The sequence below is a fragment of the Dermacentor andersoni genome, chromosome 3 (genome assembly GCF_023375885.2).
Source record: "Dermacentor andersoni chromosome 3, qqDerAnde1_hic_scaffold, whole genome shotgun sequence".
NCBI classification, from domain to species: domain Eukaryota; kingdom Metazoa; phylum Arthropoda; class Arachnida; order Ixodida; family Ixodidae; genus Dermacentor; species Dermacentor andersoni.
In genome coordinates this window covers 140,010,704-140,032,653 of record NC_092816.1, presented here as the reverse complement: position 1 = coordinate 140,032,653, position 21,950 = coordinate 140,010,704, and the positions used below count along the sequence as shown (strand labels likewise).

Here is a 21,950-nt window from a genome sequence, read left to right as displayed (position 1 = left end):
GAATTTATAATAATTACGTACAATAATAATGACAGCCCACGCTCGGCAGCAAGTGTGAATGATCTAGCAGCACGGCCTTACAAAATGGTAAAATGGTCCTTTGTACAAGATTGCTTACACAAGAGTGCACTGCGAATTGCAAAAAGTTTCCTAAGGACCTGGAAGAATTCATTGCGCCACAATGATGAAATTTTGAAGGAATGAGGTGCATTTTATAAGAGATGCACATGCAATGTCTAAAAAATTGCAGTTAGTTACAGCGCGCAATTACGACTAAGAATAAAAAAAAGAGCTAGTCTCCGAAAGTGTCGCACGGCCGTCATCACCTTAGTTCCAAATGTCGTTAGCGAGTTCTATGGCAATGAAAATGCAATGTATATTAACTGCAAGCCGTGGCACAGTTAACATTTACGATGTAGTTAGGAGCGTTGCCAATAGTTGTTGGGTCCTGATTTGTTTGGATATTAAGAAGTTTTGTAGAATGTTTCATCTGTATCTTCGGTGGACTAAACATGAAGCCTTGCCTACAGTTGATTAAAATTAGGGGCAAGTTCTGGACGAGGTGTAGACGAAGTGTCAAGCATGTGAAATAATGAGAGCCTCAGCAGTAGTAAATTACGTATGCAAGCGCTCTGGAGCATTCATGATCTAGAGCACCACTGCAGTACGATGAACCCAAGACCATGCAGGCACTGGATGACCCACATTTTGAGCTCCGCTCGCTTCTATGTAGGCGCAGTTGGTCATGCGTGTCTCTTGGTGCAGAATGTCAAACTCTTCAATGGAATCGTATCATATATAGGAAATTCTATGGAATCATAGATATTGAGATACGGGGAATCTTTTACTGGTGAAGATGGGCCTTTCGTGGTGGCCAATGGCTCCAAATTGTGCGCTTGCTTGCGTAGCCAAGTCCATGTTCTCAACTTTGACTACCAAGTCATTGTGGTGGATACTTTTAATCCGGAACTGCAGAAGGAATATTTCTTTCAGTCTTTCTGCTGTCTTACAACAATATGCCATGAGTAAAGGCTAATCTTAGCAATATCTAACATTCGTGAGCATATTAAAGAATATAATGAAATAACAAAAATTATGGCTATTTCATTTCTGAACTAAATTTCGCGGTCGCGGAAGCTCACGCTTCCGAAGCATTGCATGACCAATGAAAAGAACCATGAGGAGGTGTACGAGTAGCGCGTGTCAGTCGATACTCCCAGGGCACCTACATCCCGGTGGCGTTCTTACATTCGCTAGTAGGTACTGCGGGGCGGGGCGATTCTTGTGGCGCTCGACATTTTTGCGCAGGCGTGAGCAAGAGCGGTTGCGAGAGAGAAATTATATCTGGGGCCCTTTGCTCCTTGAATATTTGACTCTGCCTAGGCACTACAGAGGAGGTTTCTTGGCACGTGTTGTAGAATGGCCCCCTAGACATGCCGGCATTGCGGAGTGCAGTCGAGTTTGTTTATGCTCCGCCAGTGGCTGGCCGCGCGGTGTGGCAGTGGGCATGGGCGCCCCGTTTGGCGATCACAGTGTCTGAAGGGGCATGGTTCTCACTGATGTTGTACAAGTCGCGGGTAGCTTTTTTTGTCGCGACGGTAGATTGCATTCTTTACAAGCACTGCTCCGGTAGGGCACATGTAACCGGCAAATGGAGGGCCTCAGGAGAGCACCTGAGATTATAATAAAGCAGGCGGCGCAGGAGCTCAGGGGCACCCAAGGGGTAGTGGGGGGCACCAAACCTAGAAGCAGGGCAGCCCATGGGGTGGGGACGCGCAGGCCTCGGCGAACCCCAACCTAAGGAGCAGTCCGGTTTCTAGCTTTGGTGTCCTCGTTACCACTTTGGTGTCTTGGAGGAGCTGCCAATTATGCGAAATAATGACATGTTGTTACCATTACTAAAAAACACAGTTGAACAAATATAATTACATCCAGCCGTCAACTTGCGACGCTAACTTCAGCACTACCGCGCTCCGTGACTTCTGCCGGCATGCCTAGGGACAAACGCATAGAATACGAGCTGAGAAACTCCTTTACAGTGTTGAGGCCACCTAGGCAGAGTCATATTCAAGGAGCAAAAGTCCCCGCTTTTCCTCTCGCGCCCGCTCTTACTTGCGCATGCGCGCTAATGTCCTCCGTCTCCCCAAGTGCCGCGCCCCGCTGTACCTACTAGCAATTGTAGATACGCAACCGGGACGCGTCGCGACGGCAACGCGCTCGTCTGAGGGAAACAAACCTCGTGTTGTGTTAAGACCATGAACGCATATATTATTGAGCACCAGAGAGAGCTCATAATTTCGTATGCGTGCGGCATCACAGACTGTAGCGCACGCACGCAGAGCGAAGTAAAAGGCCAAGCTGCACACCGCTTTTGAATTTTAGCTGACTGGATGGATTAATCCTGTGGGCTTCCTTTTCTTGGGGGGCTTCGAAAGGGCGTGGTGGCGCGTGCAGCAGAGCTGGATTGTTCTTGTCTTTTTTTTTTTCTCGGGTCGTGAGATGAGTGGTTCGCTTGGATAAGTGGCCGAACCATTAAGGCGTTATATTCTTAGAACAAGCAAGGGTTCTCTCGTTCTGTGTTTTTCATTCTATACCTTAAAGGCCACCGGTTCTCCAGCCGTCTTCTTTGGTCTCCAAACATCTGTGCAGGTTCTTTTGTGTCAGCACTGCGGATCCGTCCACCTTTGTGAAGTGGCCGAACCATTAAGGCGTTATATTCTTAGAACAAGCAAGGGTTCTTTCGTTCTGTTTTTCATTCTATACCTTAAAGGCCACCAGTTCTCCAGCCGTCTTCTTTGGTCGCCAAACATCTGTGCAGGTTCCTTTGTCTCAGCACTGCGGTTCCGTCCACCTTTGTGCGTTATTTGCGCGGCGCGCCCCCTGGGGTTCGTACTGAAAGCGTGAACTGTGCATTCTTGTGCCCCTTTGTTTACAGATCGAAACACAAGACGCAAGCACTTAGACATGCATACATTTTCGCAGAGGAACAAAACTTTCGTCTTCCTGTTGTGAAAGTCAAAAGCAGCGCAGCGTTAATAATTAAATAATGCCCTCATACGAAACATCCTTTTGTCTGGCAGCACGTGCTCCTGCCACGTGAACTATTCAGGTAGGCCAAAATAATTCGTTTTTCATTCCGCCGGTCCGGCTCGTCTATTTTGACTCACCTGCCTGGCGCACCTCGACCAGTCATCGTAAGATCACGTCTGCGGGCAAGAGCCAAGGGCTTTCCCGCGTCCTGGTTTGAGAAGGTTCTTAAATTTATCATTTCTCTTCTTTTTTATTTTCTTTTATTTAGCTTCTGTCTCAATAGGTGGTCGATGCCATCCAGGGCTTCAGTGTAAGAGCACAATGATTTCGACTATGCAATCAGAACAGCCCATTGGACCACAGATCTCCAGTGAATGTACAAAGGACGTCCCACAAAGGATATTTTGACGTCCGTCGGACATCCCTAGAAGTCCCGATGATGTACTGCGGATGTCCATGGGATCGCCCGACGCGAGAGAATTGCACATCCAATGAACGTCCATCGTACATCAAAATCAAATAATTCGGACGTCCACAGGACTTTTGAAAATAACCCATTGGAGCACCAATTCCTACAGATGTCCAGCAGAGATCCAAAACGGCCCACTCGAATGTCCCTGGGATATTCGGACGTCGAAGAGATGTTTAAATACGGATTATTCTTATTGCATAATCCAGAGTACATCTTAAGGACATTTTTGTCAGGATGTAGGACACTTCTGGGACATTTTACGAATCGTCCAAAGGACATTTGTGGGACATTTGGTTGTGGATTTAGGATATCCACAGGGCGTTCATATTGATTATAAATTACCATAATTGGGACGTTCCTCAGAATGGGCCCTAGCAGTGCAGCAAGCCTGCTGCAATTTACATACCATTAACAAAGTAAACTTGGCCTGGTTCTGTGATGGCTTGTGGGTAATGATGGAAAGGGACTGCATGGCTCTTGAAGATCCATCCCAGCGGTCCAATAAGGCAACCATATACTTTTTGTCATGCAAAAGCTGAAGCAGGAGGCAGGCCAGGAATATTCAAAGCACGTTAAATGAAGGCTTTAGTGCAGTTAAGCATTGCGCACATGGTTCCCTGCTACGCTAAGCAAATACATTACATACAACTCAATAAAAATGCATTAATTCAAGCCATATAGACATGCAAGCTATACTTTTCTGTGCTAACTGGAACGAAGCTGCACAACTAAGTTCTGCAGGCTGCTGAATCATTTGACAATCTCATTAAAAATACAGCATTTATTTTAAAAAAAACAGTTGCAGGAAGATTACTGGTTCAACTCTGAAATGCACTCAGCAGTTCTCAGTAAAGCCCATCAACGCAAACAAATAAAACTCAATACTTTCACAATACAAGCGCAGCCATTATAAATTGTTTATACCGCACCAGGGTTAGTAAAAGTGCACATGAGTGAAACTGTTTACAAATGCACTTTGGGTAGCAAGAAAATTTAAGAATTCGCAGTAGGGCCACTACGGAACTTATCACGAGGCTTGCTGTGGGCTCACTCCGTGGTCGCAGGCACATTAATGCAAAATTTGCTGAACAGTTAAGATATGTTAGCCCCTTTAGGTTGTCACATCCTTTCCCTAGGCCAAATTCAGAAGTTACAAACACCAACGCGAGTTATGCTAAAGATGTCACTACATTAGGCGTTAACAAAATTACTTGAGACTAGTTCAGTGGTCATATATAGACATAGGCAGTTGCATGACCATCCATTTATAGAGCAAATGCGCTATGCATCTATAAAAAGTTCTGGTAAAGGTCACCAGGGCAAACATCGACACTTTCATATAGTGACGAGACCATTTCAGTTGAGCTAATAATTTGCAGATGCACATCGGCCAGTAAAAGAACTTTAACAGCCCTCTACAAGGGTGAGGGGGGGTACAAAGGAAGCTAGTAGGAAGGCTACTGTGGGCTGGCTCACTTCAACGGTCGCAGGCACATAAATGCAATATTTCCTGGAAAGTTCACAGGTGTCTTTGCCATGAAGGAAGAACTCCAGACTTTCTGCAGGCCTGCTTCAGTGGTCGCACACAGTAAAAGTACTGAATATTTTATAGACACACTGGGCATTAAAAAAATTACTGTACTGAAGGATCACGTAGCAGTTGCAAACACAAACATTACTGGAGAGTTAAGAGATACAAAAGGAGTTACAAGGCACTTGCTTCAACACAATATCAAACTGATTTCACAGGTACTAGAAGTTACAAGACACTTGCCGTACTTGAGTGGTCACAAGCACAAATTCACCCTGAGTGTTCATAGGCTTGAAGGCCTCTACGCAAGTACACAGAAGCTGAATGTGACCTTTCCGTGGTCACAGCCAAATATTGCTGAAGCTGTCACAGGTACCTTGGCGACTACACAACTAACTAAAAGCTTGCAGCATGCTCACTTCAGCAGTCATAGACAGAAAATGCATTATGAGTTCACCCGTACCAAAAGCTAACAGAGGATTTGTGTGGGCTTGCTTCAGCGGCCACGCATAAACACAATTTCATCCTAAAAATTCACGGGCATCACACAGCCTTGATGGAAGTTACCAGAGGCAGAGCATGGCTGTTCTTCCATGGCAGCAGATACAAATACTTCTGAAAATATCGCAGGTATCTTGGCGACTAAACATTTTAACATTTTACTACGGCTCACTGCAGGCTGGCTTAGCGGTCCAAGACAACTACATTGCAGTTCACGTGTACTAAGAAATTTAGTGGGGCATTTCTGTGGGCTTGCTTGAACAGTCCCAGAGACAAAAATTCACCCAGAGTTCACAGGTACATCGGCCCATAAGGAAGAAGCCACACGCTCGGTGAAGTCTTCCGTCCATTGTTTCAGATGCAGAACAGAAGAGATCCGGCGTACGGTACACAATTTACTAGTAATCCTGAAGGATCGGTTCCAGTGGTCGCATACACGAAAATACACTGTTGAGATCAGAGGTACCAAGAAGGTTCGCAGATTTCCGTGGGCTTGTTTCTGTGCTGATCATCAACGAAGAATGATGTCGACCCAAAATGACACCAGGCTCATGGCAGGAACACAGCATGGCTGTAAAGTATGCAATAAAAACCTGTAAGAAATGTGTACGAAAATTGCTATCCACCATGTGCCTGTTAACAACCTGCACGTTTAACAGCAATCTGCAGGTTCTGACAGCAAGTTTGCTTCCTTGTGGCCTAATACAAAGTTGTTGAGCTAACAGTTATCAGAAAAGAAGTAATGATTTCAACTCTGCACAAAGAAAAAAGGAATTCTCCTGGTCTCTACGTCAGCATAGCTATGTCAAGCGACCTGGTAAAGTAAATGTCGCAGTATCTTCCGAAAAGCGAAGCAGTGATTGGGACAGCAAATTACTATACGCCTATAATTAAGCAGCTGTACGTGTTATCGCCACTGTAATTTACAGTAAACCTTCGCTTCCTCGTTCAATTAACAAACGGTGTCGTGCGCAAAGCCAAACATGAACACATCTCCCTGACGGTAAACACGCTGTATGAACGCTGACGTGATGAAGCGGGGCAGCAGCGACAGGCGATCGCTTCTTGCTGCTTTCAGCCACAATGAGTTTCCAGAGCTAAGTTTACGCCACCTTCGACACTAAGCTGCGCGGGAACAGCGCCCACGAAGCCACTACCCACCGCGGCGCACGTCCGTGCCAGCGGAATTTCGTCAGGAGTGTCTCTACAATTTCTATCGCAATAATTAACAAAAGTTAGGCGAATGTCGACTATATAACTCCAGTAAATATATAATGACACTATGGGCATGCAACAGTCTCGTAATCGTATCCAGCACGTCGCACACACTTATAAGCAGATACGCTGGCCCAAGGATAACAAATGCGAGAAGCTAAAGCAGCACGGTTGGTCAACAGCCCTGTGTGCGAGGTGCTGCCATTGAAATACAAATGCCTACAATACAGTTCCGTTATTCGCAACTTCCGCGATTGCAAACGCGATTAAACAAAGAAAACTCAAACGCTAGACGAAACTTAAGCGACACGGCAAATCACCTGACAGAAATTTAATTAACAGTCAAAAGAGACAAACGTTCAGCATTACTAAAATATAAATTATTCGGTTTAACGTGCCAAAACCACGATCTGGTTATGAAGCGTGCCATAGTGGGGTGGGGGACACCGGAATAATCTGGACTACCTGGGGTTCTTAACGTGCGCCCAAATCTAAGTACACGGGTTTTTTCGCATTTCGCCCTCATCAAAATGCGGGCGCCGTGGCCGGGACTCCATTACTAAAAGTAAGACAACGTGCGAATTCGGAGCAATAGTCTAATAGGCCTAAACGTTTAGATCGTTACAGACATCTGAGACGTAAGCTTGACCTCCCCATCATACTAGCGTGCACCTGAGAACGTGTAAATAAGCAGCAGTTCACAAGATGTCGCCCAAAATTTTGTTATTCTCAGAAACAAACGTGTACGGCATTGTATGACAGAAACGCCTGGGAAAATTCAGCAGCGCGGCCGGCCAACCATCACGTGCAACAAGTGCGTGGTCGCGATACAAATGGCCACAAATTTTCAGTTATTTCAGCCGCACGCCGTTTTACGATCACTCTCGCAGCAGTTGCCAAAAAAAAAAAACTCGAACGGCAGACGAAGCTCAAGCGACACGGTTAATCAGTGAGGGCGGGCGCGTGACGCAAATTTAGCAGTCATCGAAGATCGAAAAACGTTCCCCATTACTAATACGAAACAATACGACCACAAGCGAACGAGCTATAGTATAAGTAGGGTAAATGCGTCGATCATTACATGAAGCTGATGCCTAAGCTTGATCTTATTACCCTCATAATAGCATGCATCCGACCACACACGCAAATAGGCAGCAGCCTAACAAGTCGCCCAAAAGTTTCGTTATTTCTAAAAATGTGCATGTGACTGTGGTGGGACGTGTTTGCGTGTGTGCGTGCGTATATATATATATATATATATATATATATATATATATATATATATATATGCTGTCCGTAATGGTTAATTGGCCGGCCGCACTTATGAACTTTACCACCCCTTGTCTTTACGACTGGTATACCAGCCGTGAAGACAAGCGTGGTAAAGTTCAGCAGTGCGGCCGGCCAATTAGCCATCACGTACACACGGCAAATGCTCCGATCGTGGTACAGATGCTTACATCAGTATTTGACGTCCCAAGTTCACGAACAAACCTGCACGGTTATTCCTTCATTCTAAGGTCAGCGACAAGCTGTCCCATCATCCTTCAAAACCACGATTTCCACTTATTGTATAGAATCCCACCCCTCTTTGTAACGCCCTGCAAGACATTCCGAGTATTGAAATAAGTCAAGAAAACTCAGTTAATCCATCCTTACGCAGTTTTTACTATTGCTATCGCGATCGCTAAGCAAACAAAACGGGTATGCAGATGAAGCTTAAGCGACACGGTTACTCACTACGAGCGTGTGATGGAGTCAACTCTCACAAACTCTTATAATAAAAGAATTGCGACCACGTGCGAACGAGCTCATCAGCGCGCACGTTTTGGCGTTACAGAGCTGAGATGTGAAGTTGACCTTAACACTACAGTAGCATGCATCCGTTCACGTGTAAATAAGCAGAAATCTAAAATGTCGCCCAGATGTTTCGTTATTACGATAACGTGCACGAAACTGTTAGCGAAAAACAATACCAGCCGTAAATACACGCGTTGTTAAATTCAGCAGCGCGACCGGCCATGACGGGCAGCAAATTCTGAGATCGCGATACAAACGCCAACAAAGTTCTATTATTCCGAACGTACGCAGTTTTACGATTACTTTAGCAATCGCTGTTACGCAGCGAAAACGCCAACAGTTTACCTAAGTAGTACCTAAGTTTACACGACACGGTTATCACTAGTAGCACGCGAAATAATCAGTCACGCGAGGAAAAAGTTTCGCTGTCACGTACTAAAAAATATGACCACGTGCGAACGAGCCATTAAGTAGGCACAAACGTTTCGTTCATTACAGACAGCCGAGGAGTAAGCTTGTCTTGATGTCACCACACGTGTAATCTAGTTACTTACACGTGATCACGTGTAAGTAAGCAGAAATCTAAGAAGTCGCCCTAAAGTTTCGTTATACCAAGAAAAGTGCAGGCGCTGTTAATGAGGCCAATATAGCAGCCCTAAAGACAGACGCATTAAAATTCAGCAGCGTTGCCGGCCATAACCTGCAGCAAGTGCACCGACCGTAGAACAAATGCGTACAAAATTTCAGCTACTTGAACCTTACGCAGTTGTACGACTGATTGCGCTCGCAATCACGGTTACGCAAAGAAAATGCAAAGGAAGCTCAAGCAACGCTATTCTGAACAGTGTGTGTCGGGAAGTTGTTATAATTAATATTCATTTTCTTATCATTCGCCAGTGTTCAGAAAAGCACATCGATAACTCTCGCGGACCCATCCTGTGGGCTACATGGAAGGAGTTAGCCGTTCTAAAGTTCCGATTTCAGAATTTCTTCTTTAGCGGATCTCAGCGCTGCGCAGAGATATATCTCTGCGCAGCGCTATCTCCGGACTTACTCTGTCCTATATATAGGACAGAGTAAGCTCGGAAGTTTGCAGAAAAGTAGTACGATGTGCCCAAGCGCAGCACAACGAATGGTAAATCGCCGGCTGGTGTTACCATCGCTGCAAATGATGGGGATGTACTACAATGCCCGCCATTCAATTACGCGCAGATACTTAAGTCGAAAAATTGCAGGGCTGCTAATAGAAAAACGTTGACTTCATGAACTGTCACTTACCTCTTGATAGGCGTAAGACATGCAGGCGCCGCAGTAATGGAGCTCCAATGCGCATGGCAAAAACGTCCACATGGAACTGACAAACCCTCACGCTGGAACTCATGTGCACATGACACAACGACACAACCAGCGCGTTCAGAGAAAACGCGCGAACTGAGAGTGTGAGTGCGCCGCTGTGCGCGGAGCGCACCAACCCAACAACCTTCAGGCATTCCGAGCTTACGCAGAAGGGCGAAGAGATCCAATAAGACGGCGGCGTTAAGTCATGTGACCGACTAGGCGCAAATCAGCGCAAAGCGTGCGTGTGCATGCAACAGACCGTGGTGATTCGACTTGGTAAAGGCAGTCACTGCTCTGTACAACGGCAGGGGTTGTTGCAGGCGTTGCAGAGGTTGTCGTATTCTTTTTCGACAGGTTAGGAGAGCGTAGGAGTACAGTGTAGTAGGAGCATACGACCACAGAACACCTGATAGGACACGATTGATTCGGTTACGCCTTGCGGTAGGTGGTAATGAGCAGCTGTTCCGGCGTTCTGCCTGTCGCTTTGTGACGTTTTCTCCCGATATGCTTGTGCAGTTTCGCTCGTTCATTTCAACTTCTCCATTTATTGTCTGCATTGGAAGTTCGATTCTGAGGGCAGCAACTTCACATTGCTGGCTGACATGCATTTTCGGAAGACCGTGCGCTGAAGTCAGCCGTGGACTTAATATTCCGCGATATAATCACGTGGCACGTGTTGGACAGTGCGTGTCTGTTCCACATATGGCCGGTATGGTACATCCCGTTGAAAACATCCTTCACACATCCATAGGAGTAAAGTTTTGGGACTCTGTTTAGATCCCAGAAGTTCAATCGTGTGCATGTCTGAAGGATGTCTTAATTAGGACATCCCGAAATGAATGTCCTCATGTTATCCACTGGACGTCCTGACCGGGACTTGGACGTTCGGATCTAATCGGGATGTCCAGAGGATATGCGTGGTCCAATGGAAGGAGATTTCGTTATTTCTTTTTTGGTATCTTTTATTGACTGATATTGATAGGTATCATTTTATTGATTTATTCCTTCATTTTGTTAAAATTATATCTAATATTTCTAATCTAATAATATCTAATATCTCATAATATATCTAGTATCTAATATTTCGCATATACCTATTCACAAACCTTGTTACAATACTTTATAAATATTTTTCTTATTTCTATATTGAACTACCCGGTTCTTGGCCAATCCGCCAGAACGGTTGATATCTGTACTGCCAGCAACTGCGCGTTTCACTGCAGCCAGATATAGGCAGTTTTCTGTGCCCGAAGACAAAAAAAAGAAAGAAACTCACATTAGCAATATCTGCAGATTTTATGCATGTAAATTATTCTTGCAACAGACAATGGTGTTCTAACTGGCAATCCAAAGTATCATGCACAAGGCTGCGTTCCCGTATCCCACAACTTAACTTTTACGGGCACAGATGTGGTCTGGCGGTATCCCCTTTATGCCACCTCTGCAATGAGCTGGAATCCATCGATCGCGTTTTATTATCGTGTCGGCGGTTTTCTACTCATCGAAGACTATGTTTACAAATTCCGCTTCGAAATCTAGGACTGCCTTTGTGCAGTACTGTTGTACTCTCACTTGGAGCAACGGTATTAGGATACAGAACGCTTGCCAGTTAGAATTTCCTCTGCGACACAAAAAGATTGCCTTACTAATATTTCACATTTGCCATGACTGATATATTTCTCCTTCAATAAGCGGTAAATATAGAAAATTCTAAGCAAAAACACAGATTCACAGTTATATTAATAATATTATTATTCGAAACTTGCTCGTTTTTACGTCTATCCTCTATGTATTTCATTAACAAGTTTGTGTTACGGTATTCCTATCTACAAGGCTGACTACCTTATTATACACTACTTTATTTCTTTTATTATCGGTTTATTTCTAATCTTGGATTATTCATGTATTTCCCCTTCTTATTATTTATTTATTTATTAACTTTTTTATTTCGTTTCTCAATCATATTACCACCCGGTTCGTGGCCTATCACCCACGGTGGGTTTGTGCCAATAATTCAGCCTTCACCATCATCATCATCGCTAACACCTAGCCTCTACATATGCATCTAGATAGATCGTACCTCGCGCTGGCCCGTGGAACGAGCCCTGCAACGGAACTGCTGCCACGGAACACTTGCCTGCTGAAACTCGTCTGTGCGGCTGGTACCGCGGACCTGTCGTTTGTCTCGGCCGTTGCAGCTCGTCTTGTTTGCAGGTAAGCGCTGCAACTCTGGGGCGTTTGTGTAGGCGTTGGGTGGTTTGAGCTTGATTCTTGGCAATAATTAAGCGTCGTCCCGTCGATAGGTATCCGCTGCCGTCACCGCGCGTTGTTGCTACTTTATCCGGTAGATTGCGTCTCGAGAGTGTCCTCACATATACACTCCGTTTCAGAAAATCAGGTGCAACGCTGTCGAGGCTAGCGATACTTTTTTGCCGTGGCTGCGTCCGCGCTTAGAAATAGTTTGGTGTTCTTTCTTGTCTCGTGCTGTTCTCTGGTGCCAAAATTAGCACTCGCTAATATCTGCAATGATCGCATGATGGCCGATGAGGTGTGATCACGCCACCTGCGTGATAGCCAGTGGCATGATGCAACATGCCTTTCAAATGCTACACGAGTCGAATAAACGCCACGTTGACCAGACTCTCCCACCCGGCACAAGCGTCTCCGCCAACCTCACTGCGTCGTCCTCCCAGACGCTAGGCCCCTCCGGCGGCCGGCTTCGGGTGCGACGGTGCAGAATGGTGACGAGGATTCACAAGTACCTGCAGTGTCTCAAATGCCGTGACAACGTTACTTGTCTACGTCGCTTATCTCCTATTTCCTCGCATGCATGCCTTGGGAATTTCTCTGAATGCTTCAGCTGGCGTCGGCCAAGGCATTCTTTCGTCTACGGCCTTCTTCGGCGGCCCAATATTGCCGACGCTGATGAGCGTCGAACGTCGACGCTCATCAGCGTTTCGGGCAGGGAAGTGCAACGGAAGTATGTACATGGCCTCCTGCCCGTCAAGATGGGTCAGCGTACTCAAGATAGCCGTGCGTGCTCGAACACCTGCTCGACGCGTCGCAGGAAGGCGTCCGAACCAGGCACAATTGGCCGAATGAAAATCGTTCGTTCTACGCATCAAATCGTTCCATGTTACCGGTGTGGCGGCTTGTGGCACTTGGCGTCTTCAGGAATTGTCCGGCCGCGAACAAAACTTGTAACTTCTGCCGCTTCAAGGGACACCTGGCTACCGTTTGACGATGAAAAAAGGCGCATCGCCAGTTCAAAATGTTGCTCCAGTGCAAACGGTACGCGTCCAAACGGCATCGGTTCTCTCCGTGATTTAATACTTCACTTTCAAGCACGAGGTGCTTTAGCGTGTCCCTGGAAGTTGGTCAGGTGTGATCACGCCACCTGGGTGATAGCCAATGGCGTGATGCAACATATCCTAAGTATGCTGTACAAGCCGAATAAACGCCACGTTGACCGAAACCTTTCACCAGGTAGAACCGACACCGCCAGGCTCACTGCGTCGTCCTCCCAGACGCTGGGCCCCTCCGTCGGCCGGTCTCGGGTGCGACGCTGCATTCTTGATCGTAATCGTGCGAAACTGTTCTTGGTATAGGCTGAGTATTGAATGAAAAACGTCTTAATGCTCAGAAACAAACTGTGCTATATGGTTATCTAATGCGTTGTTTTAGATCAATTTGTTTTTCGTTGCGTTGTTTTTTGGCAGCCTATCGCAGCAGCCTCACGTGCAAGCTCGCGCGAGCATACGTCTTTGGCGCGCAGCGAGGCACGGACGCAACGCGCGGAGTGATACATTCTCGTGACCGAACTTATTGCGTAGCTTGCAGAGCGTTGCACTTGATGTCTGAAGCGGAGTATACAGCGTGGTGCAGACCGAACCGTTTCCGATGCTACAGCGGTAGCGGTCGAAAAGCGCGGACAAAAGATGTCGAACGCCTAATATCAAGCCTGTCGGAGGGTCTAGCTCAAGTGTTTACATGACTAATGATTCAGCTTTTCGGTACTGTGGCGAGCTCCAACGCTAGCTCGCAGATTGCTATCTCATCCCCTTACGGAGATGGGAGACACGACGCTGAGCAGCTGATAGATCCTTTGCCCGTTATTGCACAATGCCCATGAAAAATCATGGGGTAGATTTCTCGCTGGCGTTACATACCGTATTTAGTCGAATGTAACGCGACCACAATAGTAACGGGAGCATGGACTTTCCATTCAAGCGCAATAAAAAATAAATATAGAACTGCGAATCTAACGCGTTATGAAAAGAAAAAATCTGACGGCATGCTTGTTAATTTATAGTTAGTAAGCCAATGTTTACAAGTTACGGCCGATAAGACTATCCTCACTTCATATAGCTATCTACTAATTTGCGATCGCAATCGTTGCTTCGCCTTTCGTCAAAACTGCGTCATTTTCGTACCTGATGTCACGGCGTGTAACACAGAAGTGAAAGAACACGTCCTGATTGGAATTACACCAACCAAGAAAAGTGAGAGCAGCCTCTTTGTCCTAAACCTATGGAGTTTGCCGGGACAGCGACAACGTTTCGGGCCCCTGTTCTGCAAAATATTTGACATAACGAACCATAACATCACAGTTGCTGGGGGTTCCAACCCCCTGCATCCGTCATGTTACCGCAGCGATACCTTTAAGGGACAGAGCGTGTGGGCAGACGTGGAGGCGTAAAGCCCCCTCCATACTGTTATTGGTGTGATGAAAGGAGATTATTCGCAATCAAACACTGCCTTAGCAGTGCTTCCGCTCCTTTTTCAATGCCTTGCACTGCGAAGGGCACGGTGTAGCGGGGTGTGCCTACAACGCTCCGCCTTCTATATGTCACCGTGGCGCGCACTTCAATTTTGTTCATGGATGTTAACGTAGACGCCACTATTTCCGATTTTGGCGCCTGCGACCAGCCAAACGTACGCCAAAGTCCTGAGCGAGCCGCACTCGTAGTTTCTCACCATAACACCTAGAGGCACGGAGGAAGGAAACTAAGGAGAGGCCCTACCCCCTCCGCGCGCTAGGAGAAAAGTGTGGCGGAAATGACGTAGTAGGTTCTCATTTTTTTGCTGCTTTTTTTTTTTGTTGTTGTATGGCCACGCCTTTTGGGCCTCAATGGCGGCGTTGTTATGGTTTTGAGCGCTCACACGTGTTGCTCTGGTAGGTTTCGGGCCGTGGCAAAGGCGCTGAGTGGGTGGGTTTGCGTTAGTCACCGTGTCTTGTTCCGCTGTGTTACCTGCACCGTGCTCTGCCAGATGTTGCGCGAGCGCGCGACACCACGCTCAGCGCGGCGTGGTTTCGCGAAAGATGTAAACAAGAGAGGAGGGTGGCCCAAAAGGCGGAGCATCGCCATGAGCAACGCCAAATTCCGGCTTCACTTTTGCTTCACAAAGAGTGACGTCAGGGCCTCTCCTTATAGCGTCCTCGATCACCTTGCCCCGGGGTTGCCCCGAAACCAGAATGGTGCGCTTTGCCCCGCCGTGGTGCCGCACTGCGGAGGGTCAACATCGAGGACAAAACTGCACCCTGCGCAGAGTGCTTGCATGCAGCGCTACTTTGCCCCTAGCGCGCAAAACGTGCGCGAACACGCGCACGTGCATATTTTATTGTTTGCAGATGCTGAGCATCTGCGGCAAGCGCTCGAACCTTGTCAAACTGCGTGCTCCGACATACCTGGTTGCAAGCAAACACCAACGAATTTTATAATTAATCCTGACGACCCGTTCAATGAACCTGTCCACTTTCGGCCGCTCTTCACCACACTGTTTTTGGACGAGGTCGAGCAGAATGTCGTCTTCGCTGTCAGACGAACTTGAAGAATGCTCATCGATTGCGGCAACTAGCCGCGCTTCCTTTCTCATCGCCGACAAATCCACTAGCTAACTCCGTCAACTCCGTTGCAACGTACCGCAGCTATCGGGCCAGAGCGTCCGCGGTTCTGCAGTCGGCAGTAAGCGCGCACGTCGCGCGTCCCGCAGTGCTTGTTGGGATTGCACTCCGCGCACCGCCGATTTTCTCGGTGCGAGACGGGGCAACGGAAAACCGCTCCAACAGGGTGCGCTTCCGGTGATCGAGGATGCTCAGTGCGCACCGGTGCGATTAATCGAGGATGAAAGTGCGCACCAAGGCGCCCCGGTGCGCACCGGTGCGGGTGATCGAGGACGCTATTAGTTTCCTTCCTCCGTGCCTAGAGGGAAATCATGACGCGACCATCTATGGGAGTTTCCTAAGGGGCGCTGTGTGTATATGTATAGAGGGTAGAATGTTATATGTATCTGCGAGGCTTGTGTTGGATGGTGGTGTAAGAGGCTTCGTCTAAAAAGTCGATATGGCTGCACAAATGACGCGTTCTTAAAGCACAACCTTCACAAAATGCTTCCATTCACGCATATTACATCTTCCAATGAAGTTTACTCCCCTACAATGCATAACCAAGCCAAGAAGAACAATAACAGACGACAGATTGTTCCAAAGCGAGCGCGAATCTTGTCCTCTGTCCTCCAACTTTAGTGGCCTGCTGATACTTTTGTACATTTCATATAACTGTACATGCAATAACAATTATTCTTTTTGAACCTATACGTGTGATACCTTACGTGATGAAATTGTGCTTGCAGTCAGTAATAGTGCGCACAACTGGGCAACCAATCTGACTGCGTTGTAATCTGAAATGAATGAATCATTGTGGCAATCATTGCCAGGTGCGTCTTCAAGGTGTCCTGGCTCTCCGAGAACGATGCCAATTCGAAGTCGCGATATACACCTTTCTTTTACGAGACGTTCATTTGAGGGATCGCCAGTCGTTTGTGCGCAGGCGCAAGTAAGAGCGGGCGCGAGAGAGAAAATTTGGGGTCTTTTGCTTCTTGAATAGATGACTCTGCCTAGGCAACACAGAGGAGGTTTCTTGTAGGCATGCTTGTAGGCGTTTGTCCCGAGGTGTGCCGGCATTGCGGAGTGGGGTCGAGCATGTTTACATTCCGACGCTCGCTGCCGGCGAGGTAAAATAGGTGAACAGCGGGCACTGAGGCCCGATTTGGCGACCGCTGTGTCGGACAGACGGTCTCGCACCTGCGGCACTCGTGCTAAGTCTGTAGTGGCGGATCATAGCTTTATCGCGCCTTACGGCGAAGGGCAGAGTTCTGACCACGACCTACGGTATAAAGAGCAGTAGGTCCTGGTTCTGACTGGTGTGGTTTAAACCTGTTGCCAGCTTTGCGGGTCAATGTTGCCAGACAGCCTGCCAAATTTGAACGGGGGAAAACACCGTCAAATGCAGCGAATGCAACGACGCCGTTTTCGAAGCGCACATAGTTACCAGATCACACGCGCGCAGGCTCCCAGCTCCCGACAGTACCGGAAAGTTGCTGCATAACCCGCGCGCTTTCGAAGAGCTATATAACACTTGGGGCGCGATATATCGCTGCGCGCTCTCGCTGCAGCGCTAGAAAAGGATTGCATCGCCTTGCTTAGCACAGACAGTCTCCTGACGATTACGCTGCTCGCAATAAAGACTTTAGGAAACGGAGACGCGTCGCATAACTCTTGGGGCACGATATATCGCTGCGCGCTCTCGCAACAACGTTAGAAAAGGGTTGCATCCCCTTGCTTTGCACAGGCATTCTCCTGGCGATTACGCTGCTCGCAACTGTACACTTTTCTGAAACTGAGACGCGTCGCGTGACACTTGCTGCACGAAATATCGCTGCGCGTTCTCGCTACAACATTAGAAAACGGTTGCATCGCCTTGCTTTAAGCAGGCAGTCTCCTGACAATTACGCTGCTCGCCACTATACACTTTTCTGAAACTGAGACGCGTCGCATAACACTCGGGGCGCATAACAGTGCGTCGCGCGCCGGCGCGGATCTATCGCTTGCGACGGAAACCGCGCGCGTAGCCAGAAAAAAAAAAAAAAAGCCCCGGGGGTTCTGCGTCGCATTTCAGAAAAATTCTTTACGCAGATAAAGGCACAGCAAACATTTAATTTGCCCCGTTGTAGCCATCGCGAGCAGCGAATTAAAGCGCCCCGAGTGTTATGCGACGCGTCTCAGTTTCAGAAAAGTGTATAGTTGCGAGCAGCGTAATCCCCAGAAGACTGCCTGTGCAAAGCAAGGCGATGCAACCCTTTTCTAACGTTGTAGCGAGAGCGCGCAGCGATATATCGCGCCCCAAGTGTTATGCGACGCGTCTCCGCTTCCTAAAAGTGTATTGCGAGCAGCGTAATCCCCAGGAGACTATACTTGTGCAAAGAAATTTAGGCGATGCAACCCTTTTCTAGCGCTGCAGCGAGAGCGCGCAGCTATATATCGCGCCCCAAGTGTTATATGGCTCTTCGAAAGCGCGCAGGTTATGCAGCAACTTTCCGGTACTGTGGGGAGCTGGGAGCCTGCGCGCGTTTCATCTAGTAACTGTGCGCTTCGAAAACGGCGTCGTTGCATTCGCTACATTTGACGGTGTTTTTCCCCGTCAAATTTGGCAGGCAGTCCTGCAACATTGACCCGCAAAGCTGGCAACAGGTTTAAACCACACCAGTCAGAACCAGTGACGCCACGGCTGCTGATTTATCAGTAGATCTACTGATTTTTAATATTTTCTGCTGATTCAGTGATAAAGCGCTTGAATCTGCTGATTTTCTTGCTTTTCTACTGAAACGAAAGCGGAATCTGCAACTTTTTCAGTACAGAGGATGGATGGATGGATGGTTATAGAGGTTATATTGATGTAATGCCACCTAGCGAGACAAAAAAAAAAAACGTGGTTGGCTTCGAGGTTAACATACATTCTTGCGTTTCCAGACTCTCAAACGTGGCGCTAACTCTGTCTTTGAGCAAAGTGGGGAAAAGGCATAGAGTTTCTATGCTCTATGGGAAAAGGTGAGGCGCTACATTTGTGAAAGTGGGTGCATACCGAAGCCCACAACTATGAAACCACCATTGTCATCTTCATCATGACAACCTATTTTTATGTGCACTGCAGCACGGAGGCCTCTCCCAGCGATCTCCAATTACCCCTGTCTGGAAGATACTATACTCTAAAGCTTTCAGGTACTAACTACCATCTGACGCCTTTGAACAGGCCATCGGAGGGCTTCACTGTTTTTAAATTCTTGCTTGACAATGGCTCTCTGGATCCCCGGGTTTTTCAAAAGTATCGCTAAGAATCTCGGAATCAATTTTTGTACTATTTCCTGGAAGCTACAATACTTCAACAGAGTACTAATATAAGCGCTGAATTCGTGGGCTCATAAACTGAGTGCAAAAATTGAAATTAAAGAATCTACTCATTTCTACTGATCTTTCGCGAAAAAATCTACTACTATTTTTTAATGTGTCGTGGCAACACTGGTCAGAACTCTGCCGCGAAGCCTGCACAAGGTATGCAAGTCTATCGATGAGCGTGTAGACAAGAAACCGTCAATAGTGCCGACTGTTGCAGTGACGGGGAACGCTAGCAGAAAACGAAAGTAGCAGCAGTGATCAACTCCGCGCCGCAAGTGATCGTCTGCAAGATACCGTTGATACCGCTCGCTTGGCGTTGCGATTACTATCGAATCTCACGCACGTCTCGCGCTCCATGCACATCTGTTTGTCCACCGTCATCATCATCATCAGCCTGGTTACGCCCACTGCAGGGCAAAGGCCTCTCCCATACTTCTCCAATAACCCCGGTCATGTACTAATTGTGGCCATGCCGTCCCTGCAAACTTCTTAATCTCATCCGCCCACCTAACTTTCTGCCGCCCCCTGCTACGCTTCCCTTCCCTTGGGATCCAGTCCGTAACCCTTAATGACCATCGGTTATCTTCCCTCCTCATTACATGTCCTGCCCATGCCCATTTCTTTTTCTTGATTTCAACTAAGATGTCATTAACTCGCGTTTCTTCCATCAACCAATCTGCTTTTTTCTTATCCCTTAGCGTTACACCTATCATTCTTCTTTCCATAGCTCGTTGCGTCGTCCTCAATTTGAGTAGAACCCTTTTCGTAAGCCTCCAGGTTTCTGCCCCGTTGGTGAGTACTGGTAAGACACAGCTATTATATACTTTTCTCTTGAGGGATAATGGCAACCTGCTGTTCATGATCTGAGAATGCCTGCCAAACGCACCCCAGCCCATTCTTATTCTTTTGATTATTTCCGTCTCATGATCCGGATCCGCCGTCACTACCTGCCCTAAGTAGATGTATTCCCTTAAGACTTCCAGTGCCTCGCTGCTTGTCGTAAATTGCTGTTCTCTTCCGAGACTGTTAAACATTACTTTAGTTTTCTGCAGATTAATTTTTAGACCCACTCTTCTGCTTTGCCTCTCCAGGTCAGTGAGCATGCATTGCAATTGGTCCCCTGAGTTACTAAGCAAGGCAATATCATCAGCGAATCGCAAGTTACTAAGGTATTCTCGATAAACTTTTATCCCCATTTCTTCCCAATCCAGGTCTCTGAATACCTCCTCTAAACACGCTGTGAATAGCATTGCAGAGATCATATCTCCCTGCCTGACACCTTTCTTGATTGGAATTTTGTTGCTTGCTTTATGGAGGACTACGGTGGCTGTGGAGCCGCTATATATGTCTTTCAGTATTCTTACATACGGCTCTTCTACACCCTGATTCCGTAATGCCTCCATGACTGCTGAGGTTTCGACAGAATCAAACGCTTTCTCGTAATCAATGAAAGCTATATAGAAGGGTTGGTTATATTCCGCACATTTCTCTATCACCTGATTGATAGTGTGAATATGATCTATTATTGAGTAGCCTTTACGGAATCCTGCCTAGTCCTTTGCTTGACAGAAGTCTAAATTGTTCCTGATTCTATTTCCGATTACCATAGTAGGCAATGGACAGTAAGCTGATCGGTCTATAATTTTTCAAGTCTTTGGCGTCCCCTTTCTTATGGATTAGGATTATGTTAGCGTTCTTCCAAGATTCTGGTACGCTCGAGGTCATGAGGCATTGCGTATACAGGGTGGCCAGTTTCTCTACAAAAATCTGCCCACCATCCTTCAACAAATCTGCTCTTACCTGATCCTCCCCAGCTGCCTTCCCCCTTTGCATATCTCCCAAGGCTTTCTTTACTTCTTCCGGCGTTACTTGTGGGATTTCGAATTCCTCTAGACTATTTTCTCTTCCATTATCGTCGTGGGTGCCACTGGTGCTGTATAAATCTCTATAGAACTCCTCAGCCACTTGAACTATCTCACCCATATTAGTAATGATATTGCCGGCTTTGTCTCTTAACGCATACATCTGATTCTTGCCAATTCCTAGTTTCTTCACTGATTTTAGGCTTCCTTCGTTCCTGAGAGCATGTTCAATTCTATCCATATTATATTTCCTTATGTCAGCTGTCTTACGCTTGTTGATTAACATCGAAAGTTCTGCCAGTTCTATTCTAGCTGTAGGGTTAGAGGCTTTCATACATTGGCGTTTCTTGATCAGATCTTTCGTCTCCTGCGGTAGTTTGCTGGTATCCTGCCTAACGGAGTTACCAACGACTTCCATTGCACACTCCTTAATGATGCCCACAAGATTGTCGTTCATTGCTTCAACACTAAGGTCCGCTTTCCGAGTTAAAGCCGAATACCTGTTCTGTAGCTTGATCTGGAATTCCTCTACTTTCCCTCTTACCACTAACTCATTAACCGGCTTCTTATGTACCAGTTTCTTCCGTTCCCTCCTCAGGTCTAGGCTAATTCGACTTCTTACCATCCTGTGGTCACTGCAGCGCACCTTGCTGAGCACGTCCACATCTTGTATGATGCCTGGGTTAGCGCAGAGTATGAAGTCTATTTCATTTCTAGTCTCGCCATACGGGCTCCTCCACGTCCACTTTCGGCTATCCCGCTTGCGGAAGAAGGTATTCATTATCCTCATATTATTCTGTTCTGCAAACTCTACTAATAACTCTCCCCTGCTATTCCTAGTAGCTATGCCATATTCCCCCACTGCCTTGTCTCCAGCCTGCTTCTTGCCTACCTTGGAATTAGTTGCCCATTAGTATAGTGTATTTAGTTTTCACTCTACCCATCGCCGATTCCACGTCTTCATAAAAG

The 21,950-nt window shown here is 47.0% G+C and overlaps 1 long non-coding RNA gene across 1 annotated transcript in view; it reads left to right on the top strand.

Annotated features, from left to right (window-relative positions):
- Positions 1 to 11,726: 11,726 nt before the first annotated feature.
- LOC129383203 (uncharacterized) overlaps positions 11,727 to 21,950 on the top strand; it is a 36,087-nt gene continuing 25,863 nt past the window's right edge. The window contains exon 1 of the long non-coding RNA XR_011893096.1: positions 11,727 to 12,101. This is a non-coding gene — a long non-coding RNA (uncharacterized lncRNA). The remainder of the gene's footprint in view (positions 12,102 to 21,950) is intronic.